This window comes from Cricetulus griseus, chromosome 8, assembly GCF_003668045.3.
Source record: "Cricetulus griseus strain 17A/GY chromosome 8, alternate assembly CriGri-PICRH-1.0, whole genome shotgun sequence".
Classification (NCBI taxonomy): domain Eukaryota; kingdom Metazoa; phylum Chordata; class Mammalia; order Rodentia; family Cricetidae; genus Cricetulus; species Cricetulus griseus.
This window is the reverse complement of record NC_048601.1, coordinates 86,406,957-86,432,856: the sequence shown is the minus strand read 5'-3', so window position 1 is coordinate 86,432,856 and position 25,900 is coordinate 86,406,957. Positions and strand designations below refer to the sequence as shown.

The 25,900-nt window shown below is 41.1% G+C and overlaps 1 protein-coding gene across 1 annotated transcript in view; it reads left to right on the top strand.

Annotated features, from left to right (window-relative positions):
* The window catches only part of Znrf2 (zinc and ring finger 2), a 72,880-nt gene extending 65,767 nt beyond the window's left edge, over positions 1-7,113 (top strand). Inside the window, 1 exon segment of the mRNA XM_027429672.2 lies at positions 1,121-7,113. The gene's annotated coding sequence lies outside the window, so the exon portion shown is untranslated.
* Positions 7,114-25,900: the final 18,787 nt, after the last annotated feature.

Below are 25,900 nucleotides of genomic sequence, written 5' to 3'. Positions count from 1 at the left end.
GCCCTGTGTCTGCGCCAGCATAGTTAGGGAAATTACTGAAGCATTTTAAAAGTAATACTAAAAATAAGTGCTAATAAAATAAAGTTTTGCTGGGCATGGTGGCAGAAGTTCTGATCAACCTGAGCTACAGACAAAGAGAGGTATTTTTTTAATTTAGTGTTTAACATGTTAAAGTGTATCCCTGAATCTTTAATCTGCAGATACACACGCCCCTTTTAGTCTGCACTGGTGTGGTCAGGGTAAGCTAACAAAGTGCCTGAGGTGGCTGATGAGGAACAAAATCTTTGCTCTGAGTGTCTTTGATGATCATTCTTCAGGTGTCCTTGAATGGCAGAAGAGTGGTCATTGCCCTCAAAGGCTGTGTTGCTGCTGGGTGGAGATTGGAAACACTAAGACCACAGCAGACCTAGTTTTTTCCTTCATGGTCTCATCACTAAACTTTATTTGTTGATGTCACACACAGTGAGCTCATGGGATTTGGAACACATTCCATCTCATAGTCACCAGCATCTCTCTCAACCTCAGACAATATTTGTTTTCTTAACATCTTAGTCCTTTATTTTTAGGGGTGTTTCTACACATGTCACCTGAGCTTTGAGATGAACTTACATAGGATAGGTCGATCTTTCTACACAGCTACCTGCAGAAATCCGAACCAACAGAGTCTGTTTCTAAAAGCTTTAAAGGAGTCTTTTTCTTTTTTAAGTAGCAAGGCCCTCCATTATATCTACAACATGAGAATTTAATAATTACTAACCTAAAATAGAGACATGAATATGCACACTCTTGATTAATTATGAAGTTGCTTCCTGCTTTTGGGGAGGAGACGATTTTAAGTTTGAGAAGGTGTGTGTGTATGTGTTCATGTGTGTGCTGAAGCACCTAGTGTGGAAAAGGAATGACTTAAGTTTTGCTGATTTCTTAATACTATGCTAAGCTTTAATTGATCATTCTGTTTCTTGATTTGTTGTACAGAATAATTTTATAAATTTCTGATGTAGTAAAATGGGTGGTATGACAGGCTAGAGCAATAAAGCACTCTTCATGGGGAATTGGGTGTTGTATTTCTGTTTGTATTACTATTATTGACCATGACTTAGAATAATTTATTTTTATGCAGGTTTCTTGTCTTTTCAAGATGCTTAAGAAGTCTAGAAGATTGGAAGATCTGTCTCTGGAAAACAGAAATGAAAACTGCAGGCTTGCTCAGCCAGGATCTGAGTTCTGTGACACTCAGTAGTCCAGAGATGGTCAGGAACCACAGAACTCACCAAACTTGCATATAAGGGACACACAGGGATTTTTGAAAATGCTGCACATCCTGTACTAGTCACTGCGTAGATAATACTGGTAAACATTTTGTATTCAGACGCCAAAGTTAACTAATTTCAAAGTTGATTTACTTTTTATTAAGTTCTGTAGAGCTGCTGTTTTATTGTATTTGTTTTGTTTGTTTGTTTTTAGTTTGGGGACTTTTTTTATTTTCCCCAACATAATGTCTCTGCATTCACCTATTCTTAACTTGAAAACCACCCAATTTAGTTCTTACAAACTCTTCAATGTGAAACCAAGAAATGTAATCAAAGCAGTTATAATATTCTGTGAATGGAGAGAGTATAATCTCAAGTTCTTCCATTTTTTCCCCCCATGTGTGAAAAGTAGGTTTCTGGGTAGAAGAGCTAAAATATGTTAGTAGTTTGAATTAAAGGTTTAATATAAAAAAATGCCATCCAAAGAGTAAATCAAGTTACATAATTACATTTTAGTTAATTAAATGTAGAACTGTCTACTGAATTGCAGTTTCTGAAATACATTGTTTCTTCTGAAATAAAACTGCGCAATAGCTTGTTAGCAGTGACCATCCTGCAGCTATGCAACTTTGAAAAGTCCAGATTTGCAGGTCTTCGTGCTGGGGCCGCAGTGACTGTCCTAACAGGGATCTTTCCTTCTTTTCATGTAACTACTTCATTGTGCTTTGCATTTCCAGGCAGTTTTCCCATGTTTGGTTAAATGTTTAGCAAGCTGTAAACTTAATACCTTATGAAAAGGGTGAAATAAACACGTCTGCAGTGGGACTTGTAGTAATTTGAGGGACATTTTATATACTTTTAAAAATCAGAATTTAATTGGGATGCCAGATTTCTAGCAACTTGCATCTTTAGTTTTCCAGATAGTCTGGAAGTTAGCATTTGATAAATGATTTTTAAGCAAATATAAAGATTTTGTTAATTTATAATTTATTAATGTGTTGTTACTGTAATTGAAAATGTTGTGGATACTTTTAAATTCAGTCTTTGTAGAAAGAACTGTATTAAGCAAAATTATGTGAATAAATATTCCCCCAAATGCATCTGATGGTTAAGAATACTGGAAGAGAGCTATCAGGGCTACAGCAGTGAATGTCTTTTTAAATCATTATCAAAATATCAATAAGTAGGCTTCACGTTTGGTTTCCTCAGGAGAATGCTGCTTCCCCGGTCTAGTCACACCGCACAGTCGTGCTTCTCTGCTGAGCTGTCCTGGCCGGTTGAAGTGTGTGCTGCTCTGATGCTGCTACTCTTGCCCTCTCATTTGTTCCCCAGCCCTGTTGCTTCTGTTTCCTGTTTTCCAAAAGGATGAGGGCCCGGGGGGGGGGGGGGCAGGACATAATGGAAAGAACTTGCCTTGCTTTCCTATGGTTGGAGGCTAGATAGTACATAGCTTCCTGCAGTCACACACCATAGGCTAGCCGAGCAGAACCTAAGTGTGAGGGCTGCCAGCAAAGCTCTGCAGCTGCTTTTTCCCCATCCAGTTGTAGGAAGTTACTCTTCCCTCAAGGGAAATTTTCTTTCCTTAAAGTTTTCCTGTTAATATAAAATCTGAATCTGAATACATTTTACTTCATCTTGGAGTTTGTATGCTTGCTTTCCTCTTCCCCTGATTTCCCCCAGGGAAGAGCTCTTAGGACGTGAATAATCACTTGGCATTCTACTGCTGCTGTATTGTTGTGGTAAGAATTGCTTCTGCTGTCTGCTCTTCTTGGAGAGCAACTATGGTAATGATGAATGTTTAGGGGCCCCTGGAAGGTGACCTGCTTTGTGCCAAGCTCAACCTCTTGGACGCCTCTGCCGAAGTTGGCTGCCCTTCCTTCACACTGTCTCCGGCAGTCTTCATCACTTCTGTCTGCGCCCGCTGCCTCCAAGCTCCTGTGGTGTTAGACTCAGTGCAGCCATGCCGAGGACACTGATGGTCTGCGCTTGTCTGGACAGCCCTTATCTTCCCCTCAGATTTTATAAAGTTGGCATTTTTACTTTATATTCTGTCTGCAATGATTTCCTATAAAGGATAATTTAGAAATAAAAGAATGGAGAGGAGCTCAGATGTTCCAGTTTCTGCTCAAAGTTACTACCCTGGGAATGTTGTGTAAGTGATACTTTTCTATAACATTGCTTATAATATTTATCAGTCTGTGTGCAGACACTGAGTAGCATCAGTCATAAAATTATACTAGCTATTTGAATATTTATCTGAAACTACTGACAGTAAATACTATGAAGATGGAATAAAAATTGGGATCCTCACGTATCCAGCCAGTCCTCACCTTCTAGAATCTTTGTAAATGCTCTTCAAATAAGGTCACACGTGTGTGGAGAAGTAGGTTTTCTCTAGTGCCACTCTTGTTCAAGGTAAATTTATTGCAAATTTTTATTCTACTTTAATCTGGCTTTTTATTTCCTCTTTGCCAGGAAGTGTAAGAGAAGCACTGTTCCCTTTAGAAAACAGTCCTCTTTCTTTGGCTCCTCTCTAGAGAAAAAGACATAATGATTTCCAAACCTAGTTACAAAGCAGACTGTAAGGTTGTTTTAAGAAATTAAAATAAGTGGTGGTCTCTAACTGACATTCCTGTGTATGGTAGGGTCATGTTGACTGTGAGAGTGTATACTGTATTCTTAAATGTTACCCAATTACTCTGGTTTTCACCGGTTTAGATACTAGGATGAGCCTGAGCATAGCTGCAGTACGCAGGGCAAGGTTGTTTCCATCCTAGCGCATTGTCAGAAATGGTAGACCTTTCCAGACCTGACTTGACACTGTGGCTCTGAGTCTCGCTATGGCAAGCTTTCAGAGCACTCATGTCCCACTGGACATAGTGGCTCATGCCACACTTAGGAAACTGAGGTAGGAGGATTGCCACAAGGTCCAGGCTGGCCTGGGCTGCAGAGTGAGTTCTAGCCTAGCCTGTCTTAAAAAAAAAAAAAAAAAAAAAAAAAAAAAAAGCAATCACTTTAATATGTTACAGCAATATACAGACATATTTCTTTCAGGGAAAGGAATCATGAATTCAGTGTAAATAGTACCTGCTTTTGTGTGCTGACTTGAGTGAAATAAGGAATTTTCCCCAGCAGTAAGCTAACAGTGAGCAGAGCATGAAACTCTTCAAAATCGAGGACAGCTGTGTTTGTAATCTGACTGCTAGCAGCACTGTGTATTTGACCATAGGATTGGGATAGCCTATGCTTCACACAGGAGAGTCCATCTAAACCAAATCAGGAGCATACAGAGTAACTTAGAGGCAGATGGTACTGTTGTCAGCCATGCCATTTGCTGCTCATGGGTGCTCTGGAACATTCGGCCATTTTTCTGTGGGTTTGGTTTGCCCTGGTGTAAACTCACTGACAGTGAGAGAGAATTGTCCTTTTTTACTCACTGTATGGATATTTTAATTTGACTTTAAAAATTCTAGCATGTCAGTACTTTGGAGCTCATTCTCCTATTTTTCCTAACATATGTGACTTCTAATATTTTCTTAGCTGTGTGATATGACAATAGTTACTGTTTCGCTGTCTACTTTCTCCTTCCCACATCTCCTACTGAGTCTGAGTGGCTTCTGCTTGGTGTACTCCTGGTAGTGACTCACATTCTGAAGTCACTGATGAAACATTTTTGGCCATAATGTACCCAACTAATACTTTATACCATATTCTGTAAATGTTGTGCTTAAGCTAGGAAATAGATGTTTTTTAAATCAGTCTCCTAAGTCTGTTGACTTTCCGTGAGAAAGGCCTTGAGATGTTAATATTTAGTTCCAGTTTATTATGCACTGTCACTGTCCTCACAGGGTTATTAGCAGATGTTCAAACTATTAAGTTTTCTATCAGTGGCTGATAATAAGGTAGTAGTAGTTGTTGTTTTATTTTGGTCTCTTTGTTTATGGAGAAGCAAAGAGCAGTTGGCATGAACCAACATCCCCACAAAAAATGAAGAATGTGATATTGTAGCATTTATTAATATTGTGTGTTTCTTAGCTCTGGCCCTGGGCCATGAGTATCTCAAGATTGGACATGAAAAGTAACATTCTCCTGTCACTGGGGAGACATTTCTGATTTAGTAAGTTGGAGTTGACATGGACCGATCATTTATTGAGAAATTTCACAACTGCCTGCCTTTTGCCAGCAGTACCTGTGGCACCAGAAATGTTTCCTTCCTTAGCCAAGCAAGTGTGCATCTGGTGTCTGAGCACCCGAGGGGCAGAGGCGAGGATCTCAGGTTTGAGGCCAGCTTGGGCTACACAGTGAGTTTGAGACCAGCCTGAACTACAAAATGAGAGCTTGTCTTGAAGTTTGATTGTAGTGTGTTTGGGTGTCTTTAGTACAGTTAGGAGACTGGTCTAGGAAGAAACAACAGAATCATTGGACTTGGTGGCACTGATAACAGTTGGTTGCATTTCTCTGCAGATGACTTGATTGAAAATCACAGTATTTACCTCTATTGATTTGTTCCTGGTTTCCGAAACTCTTCTATAATACCTCTTCATTTCCTCCATTAGAAAGCATTTAATTGTTCTTGTTTAAATAAGATCCTGGGAGCACTGATCACAAGTAGATAAAATGGATTAGGAACAGCTTGTATTAGTGTGATCTAAACAGAAAGGGAACAATTCATCATCAATATTTTAATAAATAAATTTTCCAAATGATCTTGTTAAACTCTCTTAGAAGTAGAAGACAAGAATGCTCTCAAAGGAAGTTGTCATGTTCTACCTTATGTCTTTAAGTTGAACAGTGTATTGCAATAAAACAAATATTTGAATGCTAAAAAGTTGCCATGCTTTAATTGATGTTATGGCCTCTTTGTTTTGTTCATTTATTTATATATTTATTGCCCATAATAACAATGCTAAATCCAAAATTTTGAAAATTTCTCATTAGCTTATGGTAATGGACAAAGATTCGTTTCTGTATTTCAGTGACTGTAAGTATGTATAAATATGTACTTTGAAGTACCTGATGTAAACCTTTTAATGTTACCAGTGAAATGCAGCTGGAGCACTCTTGGGACAGATACTCTATGGGTGTGCAATCTCTCTTTGTAGTCTTCATTTGTTTCATAGCTTGCCTTTGATTTTGGAAGCAGTTTTTAAGACATAAACACCATTGGGTTCTGTAATGAGGTGATTAAGAAACTAGGCTTTGGGCTGGCTCTCCTAGTCTCAGGCATTTCTGGCCATGTTTTTTATTCTCTGTGCCTTGCCTTGATCTTCTGGTATCAGTGCTCTTGTATTAAGTAGAGGGTATGTATATTCAAAGTTAGATATATATTTATATGATTTTTGTGAATATGTTTATCATGAAGTGTGGTAACATCTGAGATCTTAACCATAACTGAGCATCGTGGGTTCTAATCTCCATTCTCACCATTTAGTGAAAGTGGTATTTGAGCAGCTTGATATTAAGCAGCTTTTGATTTCATGCTGTCTTGGAACTAGGAACATAGTAATGAAAGACAGCTGGCGTCTAGGAGCCTAACTTAAGTTACTATGGCACGCTAGAGAGTAATAAGCCGTAGCGACATTACTATGTAGTGTGACTCAGACATAGACACAGGAGATGAGAGCATGATTAAGCTCTGGAGCGTGTGAGTAAAAGGGATATATATACAGTAGACAGAAAGTGAGAAACTCGGCCTTCACTCTTGTCTAGGGAAGCAGGCAAGCAACAGTCTGTGCAGTGTGTGTATGTCTTAACTGAGGCTAGAGGACTAAGCAGGAAAAAAAAAATGATGCTAACATTTCAGATTGGGGAAAGTGAGACTGAAGGTCGAAAGGCCTGCTGTAGTAACTCCGAGATGAGTGAAGTAAAGAGAAGGTGAGGGCAGGAAGACCTGGAAACTTAGGAAGGAAAATCGATTTCACCTCAGCAGTCATCTGTGTAGAAAGGGATAGAGAGCTACCGAGACAACTCATTGTACTTTTTTTGTGTATCTTGAAAGTTTGACCCTACCTGGGAAAATCTCATTATGCCAGAAATAAGGAACTTCTGTTTGAAAATGAAGTAGGGGACAGAGTAGAGGGTTGAGAACAAAGCCAGACACCAATACATGGCAGTTTCTTCAGGGTCACAGTGCCATAGGGCTGCAAACATTGCCAGCACTAACTGCTATTTAGAGAGTGAGGAGCACAGTTACTTAATACTCTAGCTTGGTCATGTTGGACATCTCTGGAAGCCCCATTGCCTTAGATCCTGTTGGTTTGGCCCCTGCTTAGTGAGTGCCAACCTGCACCCTGAAACATTCTTGAGAGTTTTGTGTTGGGTTCATTTTCCATGCCCTTTCCATTGTGCCTGACTTCAAATCTTGACAACAAAAAGTAAAGGTACTAGTTGGTTTGAGTCCTTGTACATACACATCCATGTGAGCCTGTGGTCCTGGTGATGACTGCTCTTAAGGATAGGTTGAGTTCTGCTCTGTAGAAGGACCAGAAGGCTACGGGTTGCTGCCATGGTCTTTGCTGTTGAACAAAGGACAAAAGGAACTGGTAAAGGCTTTCTTGGAGGAGCAGCAACTTCAGGGTAGCTGCATGGGTCAAGGAGGCAGCCTACTGATGATTAGTTTAACAGCACATCCGTGGCAACACCACAACAGAGTGCTCTAGAATGACTTGGGTTTTCTTCAGAGGACAGGAACTCACAGACCTGTGAAGACAGAAACTTATGCCTAAGATATATCCCAAGATGACAAAAGCCCCTAAGTTTATATAGTTCACATAAAATGCTTTTTAAAAAAAAAATGTCTGTGTTACTTAATGCTAATATAAAATTTAAAATTTTGTCAAATAGTGCTTTACTCCTCTAGCAATACTTTCTGTGAGCTCTTGAATTCACTATATTATGGGATTCAGATAGAATATAGCCAAAAACTAACTTCACAATAAAATAAGTTTTGAGTTTTCAATATTTCTGATTTACTTGGTCCTTTAGGAGCTGAGTGACTAGGATATTAACTGAACAGTGACTGCATGGTGTTGGCCATAGTGTCAAGTAACTTCAGGAAAATATCAAAGCCTTTGGTAGCTCATTAATACCTCACGTGTTTAGTGTTAGGTCAGGTGTGGTTGCTCACATCTGTCTCAGCACTGAAGAAGCAGAGGCAAAAAGATCTCTGAGTTTGAGACCAGCCTGGTGTATATAGCCAATTCCAGGTCAGCCAGGGATACATAATGAAACTGTCTCCACACACACACACAAAAAAAAAAAAAAAAAAAAAAGTCTAAGATTATTCACCCAGATATTCAGGTACTGTACATCAAGGACAGCAAATGTCATATAGTTCATCTGTTGTTAGAACACAAACCATAGACTGTTCAGATATGCAAATCCATCTTACCATGTAATCAGACAAAAAGTCACCAACTGATCTATAACCAGGTTTGGGGGTTTTTGTTTTTCCATTTTGGGGGTCTATTTGGAACCAGCCCTGTTTTCAGTGCTCAGCAGTTAAGTGACTAGTGGCTATTATCCTAGAAAGCACAGGTTCAGACAACTCTACCTTGGGAATGTTTCTGACTTTTTGTACCTGGATAATTCTGAAGGCCTGTTAAGACCCTGACATCATTTGGAGTTGGTTTGGTTTTTAGAACTGCACATGAGCAGCTTTTGCTATTGGGACTAGATGGAAATAGTGTCAACTTTTTCGGCACAAAGAATTGGATAAACCTTTGCAAAGTTAGTGTCTGTGTGTGCACTCACAGATAACTCTGGCCTTCATTGTGACTGTAGTTTGTGGTGGTTACGTGCATGCTTTGATTTCCTGGTCTTCGCAGGAGCTGAAGGTTTGTGAAGTCTAATCAACTAGAGTTGTTCATAGCCCCTTCAGATCCATCACCTCTCAAGTTCTACCAGGGTATATTACTGACACCCTAATTGTTGTTGAGATTCTACCATGTTTATGCTTAGTGCTTTTACCCTTATCCACAAAATACTCACTTGCAAAATAGACTTCACAATCTAGTGTGGGGAGCAGTCTAGAAGTAGTGAAGCCTAAATATTATTGAAGCCACTACTAACTTTCTGAGGGGTCTTTGTGCCCCAGTGTCATGCTGAATGGAGTTGTGTCAAGTTGAACTGTGCCCTGAGAAAAGGCATGTTAAATGCTTGTGCCTTTTGATTCCTGTGAGTTGATATCATTTCTCAAAACTGGGTCAACAGGGAATGCAGGGGCAGTTCTTTAAATCTATTAAGGCCTAGACCTTGCTCCATGGACTCTGGGCTAATCTTTGCATTGTGGTTCTGTTGGGTATCCACACTCAGGAATGGGTCCAAGAAACCTCAGACCTGTGCAGCCAGGCTCTTGACATCTTTCCTACTGCTCTTCTTGTTAGGTCAAACTTCTCTTGTTGAATGTCGACAAGGCCCCGACATTGATTTTGCACAGCCTAGTTGAGTAGGTTCCTCAAAACCTTTTTTGCCTCCAGAGCTTGGCACTCAGACAAATCAAAAGTCCTTTTCCTTCAGGCTTTTGTCATCTTCTCATTTAATAAACTCAGCTTTGATCCTCAAGACTGACCACTGACACATCTGTCTGTCTGTCTCTCTCTTCCTCTCTTCCTCCCCCTGAAGCAGGGACTCTAGTGAGTCACAGTTCCCAGAAGCACCCAGAACACAAGAAATTACCAGGAATGAGGACCATAGTTGTTAAAAATAGTATCACTAACTGGCCTGGTAGCACACAACTGTAATCCCAGCACTTACGAGTGGAGGCAGGAGGATCACTAGTTTAAGGTCACCCTTTCTCCATAGTCAGAGACTAGCTTGGGCTACACGGGACCCTGTGCCCTAAAAAATGGTGTTGCATTCCAGGGAGACAGGAAAGCTGCCGCATTCTGTTCCACTCAGATAAACTTTGAGCTCTCGTCCTGCAGATTTGTGTGAAGCTGTGCTGATAGGAACAGAGAGGGAGTTGATATTCGCTGTTGGTAACAAAAAGGTTGGAAATAACCGTTTCAACAACCATGAGAATAAGCTGGGTATGGTAGCACATGCCTATAATTCAACACTCAAGAATGGAAGACAGGAGGGTTGCTGTGAATTCGAGGCTAACCTGGGCTCCATAGTAAATACCAGACCAGCTAAAGCTACATTACTAGACTACTACAGAAAGCCAAGAGGTTTGAAACACTGTTCTTGAATAGGTGTGGGTGGGTCATCAGGTCTTGGAAGGAATAAGGGAGGAGAGATTGTTACACAAGACAGTGGTCTCATACATTGTACCAGACCAATATGCTACTAAGAACCAGTGTGAGAACTGCAGATGCCAGGCAGACTTGGTAGCCCAATGGCATGTCCTAATCAAGCTACTTTTCAGAGCAGTGTTACTGAGTTAGTTTACATATAACAGAAACACCTGTGGAAACAACACCTAAGAAATTGGACAGAAATGCACCTGCTTGGCTTTTCTCCACAACCAAAATAGAGAACATTTCCATCATCCTCAGAGTTACCTCGTGTCCCTTGAGTTAGATTCCCATCAATCCACCCTTGGCCCAAGCCCTGACTGTCCACTTTGTGTTGCTGTATATTAGGTGAAATCAGTATGGCTTTTATTTATGTGTGGTTTCACTCAGCGTGGCTCTGTGAAAAACATCCATGTTGTTACTTCAGTCAGTTTCCTTCAGAGTAGCATTCTGTTACTTGAAGATGCTATTAATCTATTGGTGTGGACCTCAGTTGTTTTTAGTTTGGGTTATTATGAATAAAATGGTTATGAGCATTTATATACAATGTGTGTGAACATACTCACTTTTCTTCAATAAATTTTGGTGGTAAAATTGCCGAGTCATGTGGTATTTCTGTCATAAGATGTTGCCAAGTTGTCACAAAGTGACTGTTGTGTTTCACTTCCCACAGTACCACACCTCATCAGCACACGAGTATAACCCAATGTTCAGGAGGTGGAGGCAGGATGGTTAGTAGTTCAGGGCCAGCCTCAGTTACATACCAGGTTTGAGGCCTGTACTACATGAGGTCCTTTCTCAAAAAGAAGAAAAGGTGCTTTGATTATCAGTCATTCACCATCTACTCTTTCCCAGCCAGAGGACACTCTGACCGCCAACCATGCTCACTGTAGATCTGCATTTCTGGTTATCCTAGCCCATGTCAGTGGACTCCAATATGCTCTTGAATTTGATGTCTTTCACCTTAACCTTCAGCCATGCTAGGTGCTTATCAGTCGTTCTTAGTGAATAGGCCGTTCTGAAGAATACTGCTTTGAACATCTACCTTCAAGTCTTTGTATGGACATTTGTTTCCAGTAGATACTGAAGAGTGGAATTGCTGGGTCATGTGCATGGAGTCCTTTCCTCATTCCCCAGACCTCTAGATTCCTGATTGTACTCTTCCCTGTTCCAAGTGAGTCTTTTGTCCCTGGGCTGATGACCACATTGGCTGTCCCTGATTTTGTACCTCCAACATCAACACTGTTCCCAACACTGACCTACACCAAGAGTCTCTCCCACTTTACTCCAGTCCAGTTGGTCCTTCCAGCAAGCTCCATCCTGGTACCTGCTCTATTGTATGCTCTTCATCAGTTTCCAAGTATGTTATTGCTAGGGTGGAGGTGGGGTGGGGGTGTGGCACTTGGTCAACCTTCTGTGTGGTCATTGGGCTGTTCAGGTTTTACTTGGTTCAAATTCCTTACAGAGTTGTAACATTGCTCGAGGTGGGACCGGTTACACAAATCTTATTAGGTGATTTGTAAATGCTAGTCTATGGATAACCTCAGTGAAAAATGTTCTATTTTAATGTCATTTTATTGGTGTGTTCTTTTCCTGTCTTCTTGCCTTTTGTCCTAAGAAATTCTTGCCTAATACATAGTCACAGGTTTTTCTCTATAGCTTTTATATTTAGGTCTATGATAACAGCTGAAATCAATTGTATGCTGGTCACAATAGGGGTTATGGTTTGTGTTTCTCCATATGACTCTCCAGCTTGTTCAGATACTATTTTTTCCTGTGTGGACCCATTTCTGGTCCCCTTTGTTTTTTAGCCCCTGTGGTCTGCTGTCTCCATGCTAATGTGTCACTGTGGTGATTGCTGTTGAGTTATGTTGACTCGAAAACCATCACCTAGGCATGGAATTATGAATTGTGTCTTCTGTTTGCTCTGTTTTCCTCCAGTACTTAGTAGATTCTCACAGCTCTTGTCTTACGGCACCAGGTAAGATGTCACATGCATAAACTTCACTGTTTGCAGTGTGCAGTTTATGTTTTTGGGATGTCTACAAAATTGTGCAGCTGTTTCCATCAGACTCTAGGGAGAATGTCTGTGTTCTTTAACTCAACCCCTGCTTCCCTTGTGCCACAGGAACTTCCAGTGATCTGCTTTCTGTCTCTGCCTGTTGTAGACATTTCATCAATGGCATCAGACAGCATGTGGCCTCTGAGATCTTGTTCCTTTCACTTAGCCATAATGTTGTCCGGGTTCATCTGTGTATTGCCATGAATTCTTTATGTCATTTGTGCAGATTAGCATCTCATCCTATGGATAGCTTTTTCTTGATATCCTCTGGGTTTTCCACTCTGGTGATTCGGAATAATGTTGCCATTCACATTAGTGTGAACAAGGGTTTAATTCATTTGGGTCTATACCTCAGAATTGTAGGGCCATGTGGTAATTCTGTTGAAATGTCTGAAATGGCCAGGCTTTTTGTTGCACCATTTTACAGTTCTACAGTTCATGGCCATCCAGCAGCCATGAGGGTGGGAGTGCTTGGTTTTGATTGGCCTTTCCACAGTGATTATGTTGCATAGCTGTTTGTCTTTTCCTGTGCTTTTTGCCCACTTGTACTTCCAGAGAATTGTTCAGATCCTTTGCTGATTTTAAAGTTAGTTTTCTGTTACTGAGTTCTGCCTACTAGCCAATAGTCAGATACAAAATTTGCAAGAGGTTTCTACCATCCTGAGGGTTGTCTTTCCATTGCTTCTGACCTCAGCAGCCTTGATTTTGATGAAGTACAATTTATCTGTTTTCTTCCCTGGTTACTTGGTCATCTTAGTCTTCAAAGCAAGTTCCAGGACAGACAGGGCTATGAAGAGAAACCCTGACTTAAAAACCAAAATATAAAACAAACAAAAACAACACCATGACTGTGATAGTTTGAATGTAATTGCCCCCCCCCCATAATCTCATAGGGAATGGCACTATTAGGAGGTGTGGCTTTGTTGGAGTAGGTGTGGTCTTGTTGGAGGAAGTGCGGGGACAATCAGGCTTTGAGGTTTCCTATGCTCAGGATACTGCCCAGTGTTTCAGTCAACTTCCTGTTGCCCGCAAGATGTAGGACTCTCAGCTACTACTGCAGCACCACGCCTGCCATCATGCTACCATGCTCCCATCATGACGATAATGGACTAAAAACCTCTGAAACTGTAAGCAAGCCATCCCAATCAAATGTTTTTTTCCTCATAAGAGTTGCAATGGTCACGGTGTCTCTTCACAGCAATAAAAACCCCAACCAAGACAATGACCAAAACTACCTTGTTGAATAAAGGGTTTATTTCATTTTACACTTCCACATCACAGTCCATCATTGAGGGTGTTTTAGAGTTTCTATTGCTATAAAGAGAAACCATGACAACTCTTATAAGGAAAACATTTAATGGGGGCTAGCTTAAATATAGTTCAGAGGTTTAGTCCATTATCATCATGGCAGGAAACGTGGCAGCATGCAGGCAGACATGATGCTGAAGAAGTAGCTAAGAGTTTACATTTTGAAGTATCTGAGATTCAAAGCTGGCCCCCACAGTGACATACTTCCTCCAACAAAGCCACACATACCCCAACAATGCCACACCTCCTAATAGTGCCACTCCCATGAATCAAGCAATCAAACACATGAGTCTGTGGGGGACATTCATATTCAAACCACCACAGAGGACATCCAAGAAAAGAAATGATGGAGACACCATGAAGGAATGCTGCTTACTGGATTGCTCCTCATGGCTTGCTTAGCCTATTTTCTTATACAACTCAGGGCTATCTGCCTAGGGATGGCATCACCAACAGTGAGCTGGCCCCTCCCACATCAAGAAAATGCCCCACAGGCTTTCCCATAGTACAGTCTAGTGGGGGCATTTTCTCAATTGAGGCTCCCTCTTCCCAGATGACTCTGGCTTATGTCACATTGACAAAAGCAAAACAAAACAAAATGAACAATAACAAAAACAAAACAACCAGGACAATGACTTTAATAATTCTTTGTTTCCAAATAAAATTTTTCTTCCTGCATGATAATGGATATTTGTTATAGAGACCTTTGAAAATGCAAGGAAGACTCAAAGAAAAAATATCCATTACATTTCTCCTCTTCTCATCTGTCCAGAGATTTGCTTTCTGTTAATTCCTTGGTGAATACTTTTCCTGACTCTTTTCTGTGCATATATATTCTTGGAATTATATATATATCTTTTAGAATCACTTTCATCCCATTTATCATTTTGGCATAATATTCAATTTCATAATTGTGCTATAATATCAAATATTAATGTTTTTATAATTATATTTAATAACAAATATTTAATAGTGCCATGGTTGAGTAACTCCTCCATGTTTTATAAATGTCTTATATAAAACTGAAATGAACATTGTTATCTAAAGTTGATGGATCAAGCCAAGAAATGCAATGTCAGATCAAGTTATTTCTTCACTGAGTCCAGTCCTGTGGCTCGATCTTACTCAGCACCAAAAAGCCCTTGCCATAACTTAAATACCCCATATCACACATAGACATTCCCCTTCTACTTCCTTCTCTAGCCCTTCCTCCTCCTCTCACTTGCCTGCCCCCCTTGGGTTCTTTCTATGACACTTCCTCCCCAGAATCTTGTTTGCTTTCTTTTGCTTTGGCATGGTTGTCACCCAATAGAGACCCTTCTTTAGCCACACACTGTGAACACCAAACACTGCCTGACACATGGTTGTCATCCAGTAAGCTGAGCAGTAGTGAAACCATAATTGACATTGTGAAAGAGGTGACTATAGTGTAAGAGACACTACTGGTTTGGATGCTGAGGAAACCTTTCATACATTTTTACTCAACTAATCCTTGGTTCAGGATTTTTTTTTTACACCGCCCATATGGGTTGTGATCTGATCTATGGTTTTCTATTGCTGCAGTATTTTGTTTTTCACTCTGGAAAATGGAGGGTTCGTTAGGAGGCTTGGGAACTGATCCCTGGTTTATTTTGTACAGAATAATAGAAGTGTCTTCTGTGTACTGCTTAGCCTGCCTCTCACAGATTGTGACTTGGTTGAAAAGAGGCCATGCTGAGATCAGAAGCAGACCATATTGGGAGTGTGGGTAAGATTTATCCCGGCAGGTATGGGCCAATTTCCTCTCCTGGGAGGTGGTTCCTGGGGGAAGATAGCCAGTGTCTGCAAACCAGGGAGGAGTCTCAGAAGGAAGATGCTCCTTGTAGCAAGAATAGCACTAGTAGCTGCTCCCATGTGTAACACGTTGTGCTATGGTGATTTCAAGGCAGAATTCTGTGACTCTGAGGTTAAGCCCATTCTAGTTTTCTTTCTGTTGCTGTGATAAGATACTCATCACAACGTCTTAGGAAAGAAGGGCTGTAGTTCAACTTACAATTTCAGGTTACAGCCAGTCTCTGTGGGGAAGTCAAGGCAGCAACTTCAGCAGTCAGTTACATCACATCTATGGTCAAGAGCCACCCACCAATGCAGGGGTTCCAGGAATGTGCGCTGTGACCTCATTTTCTATATGGATACTAGGGTTCCAATCCCAGGGTATCTTGCTGTCATAGCAGCCATTCTGTTCACTGAGCTGCCTCCCCAGACTCCTGGTATCTTTGTGTTTCTTTCCTGTTGGACTCACAACAAACAGATAAGTGTTTATCTATATTTGTGATTTCAGGCGTTTTGCACTAAGAAGGTTTGTCTTCTGGTTCCAGATAGGATCTGGTCTACCTTGGCATCTTTTACTTCTCAAGGCCATTTCTCCCTTGCTGAGGAGCCTGGCCTGGATGAAGATCAGAGATCTCTTCTGTCTGTGTGACACTGTGCTAAGTCATAGCCACAGCTCACTGTGGGAGGTGGAAACAGAATTTGGCTATATTCCCAGGAAGAAATGTGAAAAAAATCTAGTAATTCTATAACATGACCACTCTTATTTCTTAATTATTCTGCTTTTACTCCCACACCTTTCTGACTAATCCATATAGTTGATTAGATTTTCTATCTGAAAATATGTTTATTGTATATATGTCATTGTTTACTTAATATATATTATGTTTTTGTAATCTACCGTCTTGCTTCATATAAATATCATTCATCCCTTTTTACTTTTTAAAACAGTTCCATGGTGGCACATTCCTGTAATTCCAATTTTGGAAGCTAAGCAGGAGGATTAAGAGTTGAGGCCTGCCTGGACTACATGGTGTTATATGGAATAATGGTTTTTTGTATACTGTGAATATGTGTCTTTCTGATTGGTTTACTAAAAAGCTGAACAGCCAATAGTGAGGCAGGTTTTTCAGGTACACAGGATGCTGGGAAGAAGAAGGGTGGAGTCACCAGACAGAGAAGGAGCACAACATACAGGTAAATGCCATGAGTCACACGGCAACACATAGATGAATAGAAATGGGTTAATGTATGTTATGAGAGCTAGTGGGACAAGCCGAAGCTATTGTCCAAGCTTTCATAATTAATAATAAGTCTCCATGTGGTGATTTGGGAGTTGGCACAGGAGGGACAGAAAAATCCGACTACAATGTAGTGAGACCCTGTACCCCCACCCCCAAAAAGAACCAAAAACTTACCTACTTTATTCATTCCCATTCAATATATTTTGCTGCCTGGCCCTCTGTGTAGAATCACTATCTTTACTAATGTAACTTTATCTCTAGTCTTATGATTATTTCTGCTGTGTAACAAGCCTAGTGACATCAATGACAGTGCTCATTGTTTTATTACCGCATGGTACTATGGGCTGGACTGTCCAGGACCTACTGCTTATCTTTGCTCCATGCACATTAGTTGGAGCCAGTGATGACACAGGTTCAGGTTGGAGTTGCCTGAAATTTCACTCTTGTCTGCCCGTTGATGTTGGTGGTCGGTCAGTATGGACCTCACTCACTGGATATCTTTGCCAGAACACCCACTGTGAAGATTAGTGTTAACTGTCTACTTGATAGACTGTAGAATCACTTCTGGGCATGCCTCCAGGGAATTAACTTAATTGTGTTAATTGGTGTTTGGACACCCACCCACTGGGGGCAGCACCTAACCCTGGCTGGGTTCCCAGACCACATACACACTACATAGGTGGAGAAAGGCTACTGAGCATCAGCAAGCAATCTGCTCTCTGTTTCTGACTCTACCACTCTGTTTCAAGTCCTGCTGCCTTGACTTCTCGGTCATGATGGACTGTAACCCAGATCTGTCAGTCAAAATAAACCGTTTCTCCTTTAAGGCCCTTTGTTAGGGCCTTTTATTAGTACAGGGGGAAAAGAAATCAAGACACCTATCAGTACAATGTATGAGTGGCAGCTTCATTTCCTAACAGCATGGCATGGGCTCTCAGTGTGGTTTTCCAAGAGAATAAGGCTAAAGTGCTTGTATTTTATGATATCAGTTCACAAGTCACACAGTCACTCCCACTCCACCATGTTCGTAGCCAGGACACAAAGGTCTTCCTAGGTTCAGAGGAAGAAGACAGGCCCACCACATGGAAGGGGTATTATAAAGCATGTGAGGTGGGGAGACCCAGTTGCCCCTCTTTGGAAGAGATAGTTTAGCATACCTCAAAATTGAAAATGAATTAGATACAACAGCTTGATTTAAGTATTAAAATCCTAGCCGAAAGAATTCCTAACTTTCCCGTGTCTTTGGTCTTTTCGTTCTAAACTTATCTCTGTCTTTCCCCTGGCCTTTACTTCCTTCAATGCTGCCAATTCATACAGCAGGTTTCAAACCTTGCACACCTGGAGTGCCACCAAGAGATATGAAGGTTTGCCTTTATAGAAAATATTTCTTATGAGAAAGAAATAATAACTGGCTCTCAGCCCCTGCACTCTCATTCTGTGTGATGGGACAGCAGCTGGAGTGCTAGCCATCTGGTTAGGTACCTTCCATCTGTAATGACCATCCTGAAAGCTTGTTGTCTGCAGCCCAATTAGGTGGGTCTTTCTGTGAACAGTTCTCCCTGGGCTCTGCTGGGTCTGTGGTGCTTAAAAAAAACACTGCCACATAGCTCTGTCCTCTTTGGATGAAGGCCATAAGGAGAGACATGTGTCCCAGCAATCAGTACACTAGAAAGAGGTGAGGTGGGCTCTTCAGCCCTGTCAAGGTCCTGATTTCTATGGATTATGCCACTAGCATGAGACCTTCTTGGGCTGCTTGTATAGACACAAGAGAAACTTCTGCTGTATGTAAGCTGTTTCATCCTTGGGAGTCTTTTCTTTCTGTGGCTATTCATTCTTAATTTGTGTGGACTACTTTAGTTACCCTTTACTAGGCTAACAGAGTACTCTGAAATTTAACTGGCTTCAAACTACAGTCAGTCTTAATTAACCCTGATTATATAGGTCAGAAATTTGGGCTCTTGCATATGCTTGTCTGTGCAGCTACAATCACCAGGCGGACCTCATGGAGTCTAGCTGGGCTGTAGCTCCTTGGAAGATGCTGGCTGCTGGCTGAACCACGTGATTCCAGCACACTTGCCTGAGCTCGTTCATGTGATAGTGGAAGTGTTCCCAGGAGCAAGAGAGGACAAGCCCCAGTCTGCAAATACTTTCTAAGCTGCACTGGCTTGTTGCACACTGCTGCTCCCTAGCCCTGACTCATTACACAGGCTAGAAGGACACAGGATTTATGGGGGCCATTTCCTGCTACAGTCGGCTGTATATGTGACAAGTATGCAAAGTAGGCACTTGGTTCACATTTGTGTAACAGCTTAATTGCATATTTGATAATAAAGTCCAGCTGTGAAGCTGTTTTCATAACTTCCTGAATCAGATGAAAATGTTTTGGTGGGAGGGAGTGGGTAAAGAAGGCATCTCACCGTATAGCCCCAGCCTGGCCTTGAATGTTTGACGCTGCTTCAGCCTCCTGAGTAGCTGGGGTTTGTAGATGGGTAGCTCAGTGTTCCACTTCTGAATCAACTGAATAAGTGTTGGGCATAATAAAATTCCCGTTACTTTTCCATTACTCTTCAGGTCTGGATGTGAGACTAAGCTATTTGCCAATCATCATGGTTGGAATGTGGCTTTTCTCCCAGGGCTCATGTGTGAAAGGTGGTGATGTTGGCAGACAGTGTGGGTTCTTTAAGAGGTGAGGTCACATGGAGGTTCAGAGGTCACTGGAAACACCCTGGAAGGAATTAGGGTAGTTCTCATTGGATCCCTGGGGTATTTCTCAGAAGACGGTCATAAATTGGGTGTGAAGGTGCATGCCTGAGATTCAAAAGTAGAGACCGGAAAATCCAGAGTTCAAGGTCATTCTCATCTGTACAATGAGCTTGAGGCCAGCTTGGGTACCGAGAGCCTATTAACAGACAGGCAAAATGTTGCTATGAAGGAAGCCTGGCCCCTCCCAGCCTCTCTGCCTTTTCCCTCTAGACATCCCCATCTCTTCTTACCATTGTTGTTCCTACCCCAGAAAGCTGAGACCCCCACAGCTCTTTATAAAGTTTCCCAGACTCAGGTGTTGTGTTGATGTAACAATGAAACTGTGTATTCATTCCTCATTGTATAGCTGTAAAAGCCATAGTTACATTGTAAATTTTAATTATTATGCCTAAAAGATTCGTGAAACAAAAATGCCTCTGCTCTGCAAGCCCCTTTCCCAAGGACAGATAGTTCCCGAAATGCTGGAGGCTGTTGTCTATGGGAGATAATAAGCCACGTGTTTTCACTCCCCTAAACAAGTGTGTTTGAACCATCTGCCCCAGATGTGCTTGATCACATGTGGGCAGGGAAGGTTCCCAGGCTGGAGGTACTTTAAGATGTATACTTGCCCCCGGTTGGACCTGATGGGAAATGTATGAATTATGGGTTTTCCTTCTTAAGCCCTTACCATACTTGATTCTGGGTCATTTCCCAGGAACTTGGGTATGGACCTGGCCAGAGCCCATCCACCTGGCCAGTATTTAATTAAAACTCGATTCAAATTTGGCTTTAAACTGTGGTGGTGGTCTTATTCTCAATTGGTAGGATTAGTGTAATGGAAACTGATACTTTAAAAGTATCATTCGGATTCCGCTGCCAACCAACCCAGGAACTAGAGCCCTCACCCAGTGGCTGAAGGAAGCAGAGACAGACATCTACAGATATACACTGAGCCGAAATCGGGAATTTAGTCTTCAAGAGAGGGAGGAATGAAGAACGAAGGGGTCTGTACCAGATTGGAGAAACCCGCAGGAACAGTTGACATGAACAAGGGAGAGCACATCGACCCCAGATGCTGTCAGGGAGGCCAGTACAAGACTGGTCCAGACCCCTGAACATGGATGTCAATAAGGAGGCCTCTGCACTCCAGGGAGCCTCTGGTGGTGGATTAGTATTTTTCCCTGATGCAAGAAGGGACTTTGAGAGCCCATCCCACGTGAAGGGTTACACTCTGGCCCTGAACACATGGGGAAGGGCCCAGGACCAGCATAGAAGACTTGGTGGACTTTGCAGAGCCCCCGTTGAGGGCCCTACCCTGCCTGGGGAGTGGTGGGTGGATGGGGTGGGGGTGGGCTGGGGGTGGGGGAGGAGGGTTGGGGGTGAGGGGAGGGAGAGGGAGAAGGGACTTGAAATAAGCTTGTTCCCTAACTAGAACTAATAAAATAAAATTAAAAAAAAAAAAAAAGACAGTTGTGCCGAGCCTCAGAAGTGATCCATCAGGCTTTTAAATGGTGGCCACAAGAGTTACAGGGACATAATCAGTGTTAATGCTGCCAAGAGAAATAAACAGTGGGGAATTCTAGAAGTAGAAGTTTTAAAGAATGTTTTCCCTTTCTGTGAGCAATTAAAAATTGAAATGGGTATTCTCCCCCCAACATACAGACTCTTTCACATATTATATCCTGCTGTACTGAGTCACACAGAAATTATTTTCTAGTTTTCATTTCACTTGTAAGTAGGCCTCCCATGTTATCAAATAATATCCAGTGCCCTATTTTGCATGCTCAATGTATTATTTGTTATTTAATATTTACAATAAAACAATATTTGCTCCTTAAAAAAAAAGTATCATTTGTCACAAGGAAAGGTGATGCAAGCCTTTAATCCCTGCACTTTGTGGGGTAGAGGCAGGCAAATCTCTGTGAGTTCAAGGCCAGCCTGGTCTACAGAGCAAGTTCCAGGGTAGCCAGGACTACACAGAGAAACCCTGTCTCGAAAAAACAAAAACCAATCAAACAAACAATGAAAACTGGGATAAGACAATGTTTGACTCAGATTCATCATATGTGAATATGAGGAATATCACATTTATTTCTGGAATATACTAGTGACATCCTGCCAACTGAATGTTGGCAAATACCAACTCAGTCATGTTTTAGAAGCCTCTCGTCCCTCAGGCTGGAGTCTGCTGAAGTGGTCTAAGAACCAGATGAGGGGCTGGACTTAACTACCACTCTTACCATCTCCAAAATGCTGTGCTTTGGTCATGTTGAATTTTCTGTTAGAAAATGTAGTGGACATGTGCTCCACTCTGGTGGCTGAGAACCTGGTACCCTTTGCTTCCAGGAGGATCTCTAGGGTCTTCTGGGTGGAAGAGAATGGGACATGTCATCTCTGAATGTCCTGGCAACTGAGGCACTAGACATCACCATTCATGACTGAGTCAGTGGCCCTGGCCACACTGCCACTGCATCTTTTTGCCTAGCCTTTCAGAACTGTCTTAGTTCCTGTATTTTTAATACTTATCATCTCTAGAGGACCCATGTGATACATTTTCCTTTTGCTTAAGATGCCCAGAGAAGGATTCTGCCATTTGCCAACAGAGAGATGAAAAGCACTGGAGATGATGTTCCAGATAGATTCGGAAGGCTCATGTGTTGAAGGCTTGGTCCACAGTACAGCAATGCTCAGAGATGGAAGTGGCTGGATCATAAAGTATCTGGCCTCATTAACTGATTAATCCTTTTCTGGATTCATAATGTGGTAAGCTACTAGAGAGTGCTAGGAACTTAGCAGGAGGGATTGAGTTGAAAGGTATGGGTCTTGGCTACACCTTGTACCCAACCCTTTTCCCCTCCTCTGTCACAGGTGAGCAGCAGCTCCCCTGCTCTTTTCCACTGTCCATGTGCTCAGAAACAGTCAGGCTCTAGGACCATGAATTGCAATTGTGAGCCAAAATAAGCCATTCTTCCTGTTAAGTTATTTATGCTGGTCCTTTGTCACAGCTGTGGAAGGCTAACACAAGAGGACATGAATATTGATTTGACCTGAAGTCTCTGCCCTGACATAACAAATGAGCTTTCTTGAATTATCTGAGGCTGGTACTGTCTTAGTTAGGGTTTCTCTTGCTGTAACAAATCACCATAAGCAAAAAGCAAGTTTCAGAGGAAAGGGATTATTTGGCTTATGCTTCCATATTGCTGATCATCATCAAAAGACATTAGTCACTTTCTCTTATGTCAGATTCAGTATATCTGGCCTTACATTGAGGTCGTAGATCCATTTGGAGTTGATTTTAATGCAGAGAGATAAGCTATTTGCAGTCTTCTACATGTATACATCCAGTCTGACAAGCACCACTTGTTGAAGATGCTACCTTTTTTTTCCCAGTGTGTATTTCTGGTTTCTTTATTTTCTTTAAATCAGGTATCTATGGGTGTGTAGATTTATTTCTTCATCTCCAGTTCTATTCCACTGATCAATGTGTCTGTTTTTGTGCCGATACCATGGTATTTTTGTTGTTGTTGTTACTATAGCTCTGTGGTAAAATTTGGGATCAAGGATAGTGACACCTTTAGCAGTTCTTTTATCACTCTGGAATTTTAATTATCCTGGGTTTTTTGTGTTTCCATTTGAGGCTGGAAATTGTCCTTTCAAGTTTTGTAAAGAATTGTGTTGGAATTTTGATAGGGATTGCATTGAATCTGTAGATTGCTTTGGGTAGTACTGTCATGTTTACCATATTAATCCTACTGATCCATGAACATTGGAGATCTTTCCATCTTCTGATACTTCTTCAATTTCTTTCTTGGAAAACTTGAAGGTTTTATCATACAAGTCTTTCACATGCTTGGTTAGCGTTACCCCAAGGTATTTTTTTGAGGCTATTGTGAAAGGTGTTGTTTCCCTGAGTTGTTTCTCAGTATATTTGTCATTTGTATATAGGAAGACTATTAATTTTTATGTGTTCATTTTGTATTCCAATACTTTGCTAAAAAGTGTTTCTCAGCTATAGGAGTTCCCTAGTAGAATGTTTAGGATCACTTATGTATACTGTCATCTGCAAATAATGATGCTTTGACTTCTCCCCTTCCCATTAGTATCTCCTTGATCTCCTTCAGGTGTCTTATTCTAGCTAAGACTTCAAGTTCTATTGAACAGGTGTGGGGAGAGTAGGTATCTTTGTCTTGTTCCTGATTTTAGTGGAAATGCTTTGAGTTTCTCTCCATTTAAGTTGACGTTGACTATGAGCTTGCTGTAAATTGCCTTTATTTTGTTGAGGTATGTCCCTTGTATCCCTAATTGCTCCAGGACTTTTATCATGAAGTACTATTGCATTTTGTCAAAGGCCTTTCTACATCTAATGAGATGGTCATGTTGTTTTTGTCTTTCAGTCTGCTTATATAATGGATTACATTTATTGATTTCAGTATCTTGAACCATGTTGCATCTCTGGGATGAAGCCTACTTGATCGTGATGACCCATTTTGATTTGTTCTTGTTTGCAAGGATTTTGTTGAGAATCTTTGCATCTATGTTCATGAGAGAAGCTGGTCTATAATTCTGTTTCTTTGTTCAGTCTTCATGTGGTTTAGGTATCTAGCTAACTGTGGCCTTCCAGAAAGAAATAAGCAATGTTCCTTCTGTTTCTATTTTGTGGAATAATTTGAGGAGTATTGGCACTAATTCTTCTTTGAAAGTCTGGTAGAATTCTGTGCTAAAACCATCTGGCCTTGGGCTTTTGTGGGGGGAGAGAAGGGGGACTTTTAATGACTGCTTCTATAAGGGTTATATGTCTTTTAATGCTTATCTGATCTTGATGTAACTTTGGTAAATGGTGTATATAGAGAAAAATATCCATTTTAGATTTTTCAGTTTGGTACACTATAGGCTTTTGAAGTATGCCCTTACAATTCTCTGGGTTTCCTCAGTGTCTGTTGTCATGCCCCCTTTTCATACCTAGTTTTGTTAATTTGAGTATTCTCTTTCTACCTTTTAGTTAAGTTGGCTAAGGGCTTGTCAATCTTACTGATTTTCTCAAAGAACCAATTCTTGTCTCATTCATTCTTTGTACTATTCCTATTTTATTGATTTCAGCCCTGAGTTTGATTATTTCTGGCCATCTACTCATTTTGAGTGTTATTTCTTCTTGTTCTGGGACTTTGAGGTGTGCTGTTAGTTCACTAGCATGGGATCTCGCCAATTCCTTTGTGTAAGCACGCAGTTCTATGAACTTGCCTCTTAGAACTGCCTTCATTGTGTCCCATAAGTTTTGTGTATGCTGTATCTTTATTTTTATTCAGTTCTAGAATTTTTTTATTTCTTTCCTAATTTCTGTCTTGACCCATTTTTTGTTCAGTAGTGACTTGTTCAGTCTCCAGGAGTTTGTAAGCTTTCTGTGGTTGATGCCCAGCTTTAGTTTGTGGGGGTCAGATATGATGCAGAGTGTAAGTTTAGTTTTATTGTATCTGTTGAGACTTGCTTTGCATCCAAATATGTGATCAATTTGGAGAAAGTTCCAATAGCTGCTGAGAAGAAGGTACATTCTTTTGTATTTGGGTAAAATGTTCTGTAAACATATTAGGTCCATTAGGAATGATGTCAGTTAGCTCCAGCATTTTCTGTTTAGTTTTTGTTTGGATGGTCTGTCTGTTGGCAAGTGTCAGTCAGGTAGTGAAGCCACTCACTATCAGTGTGTGAGAGTCATATGTTATTTAAGATATAGTAGTGTTTCTTTTATGAATTTGGGTGCCCTAATGTTTGGTGCATAGATGTTAAGAATTTAAATATCCTCTTGATAGATTTTTTCCTTTAATGAGTATGTTGTGTTCTTTCTTGTCTCTTCTGATTAGTTTAGTTTGAAGTCTACCAGATATATAAATGGCTATAGTGGCTTATGTCTTAGGTCTGTATGCTTGGAATATCTTCTATTGTTTTACCCTGAGGTAATGTCTACCCTTGATGTTAAGGTCTGTTTCCTGGGTGCAACAGAAGGATGGATCCTGTTTTCAAATCCATTGTGTTAGTTTGTGTCTTTTTTACTGGGGAATTGAGACCACTGAGGTTGAGAGTTATCAATGAGTTTTGTCTACTGTTGGCTTATTGTGATGGTATGGGTCCCCCATCCCCTGCTTCTTTTGATTTGTTGATCTGATATTATTTACTTCTTGTGTTTTCTTGGGTGTGCTTATCCTTTTCAGGTTGAAGTATGCCTTGAAGTTGCCGTCAATGGGGCTGGGTTTGTAGATA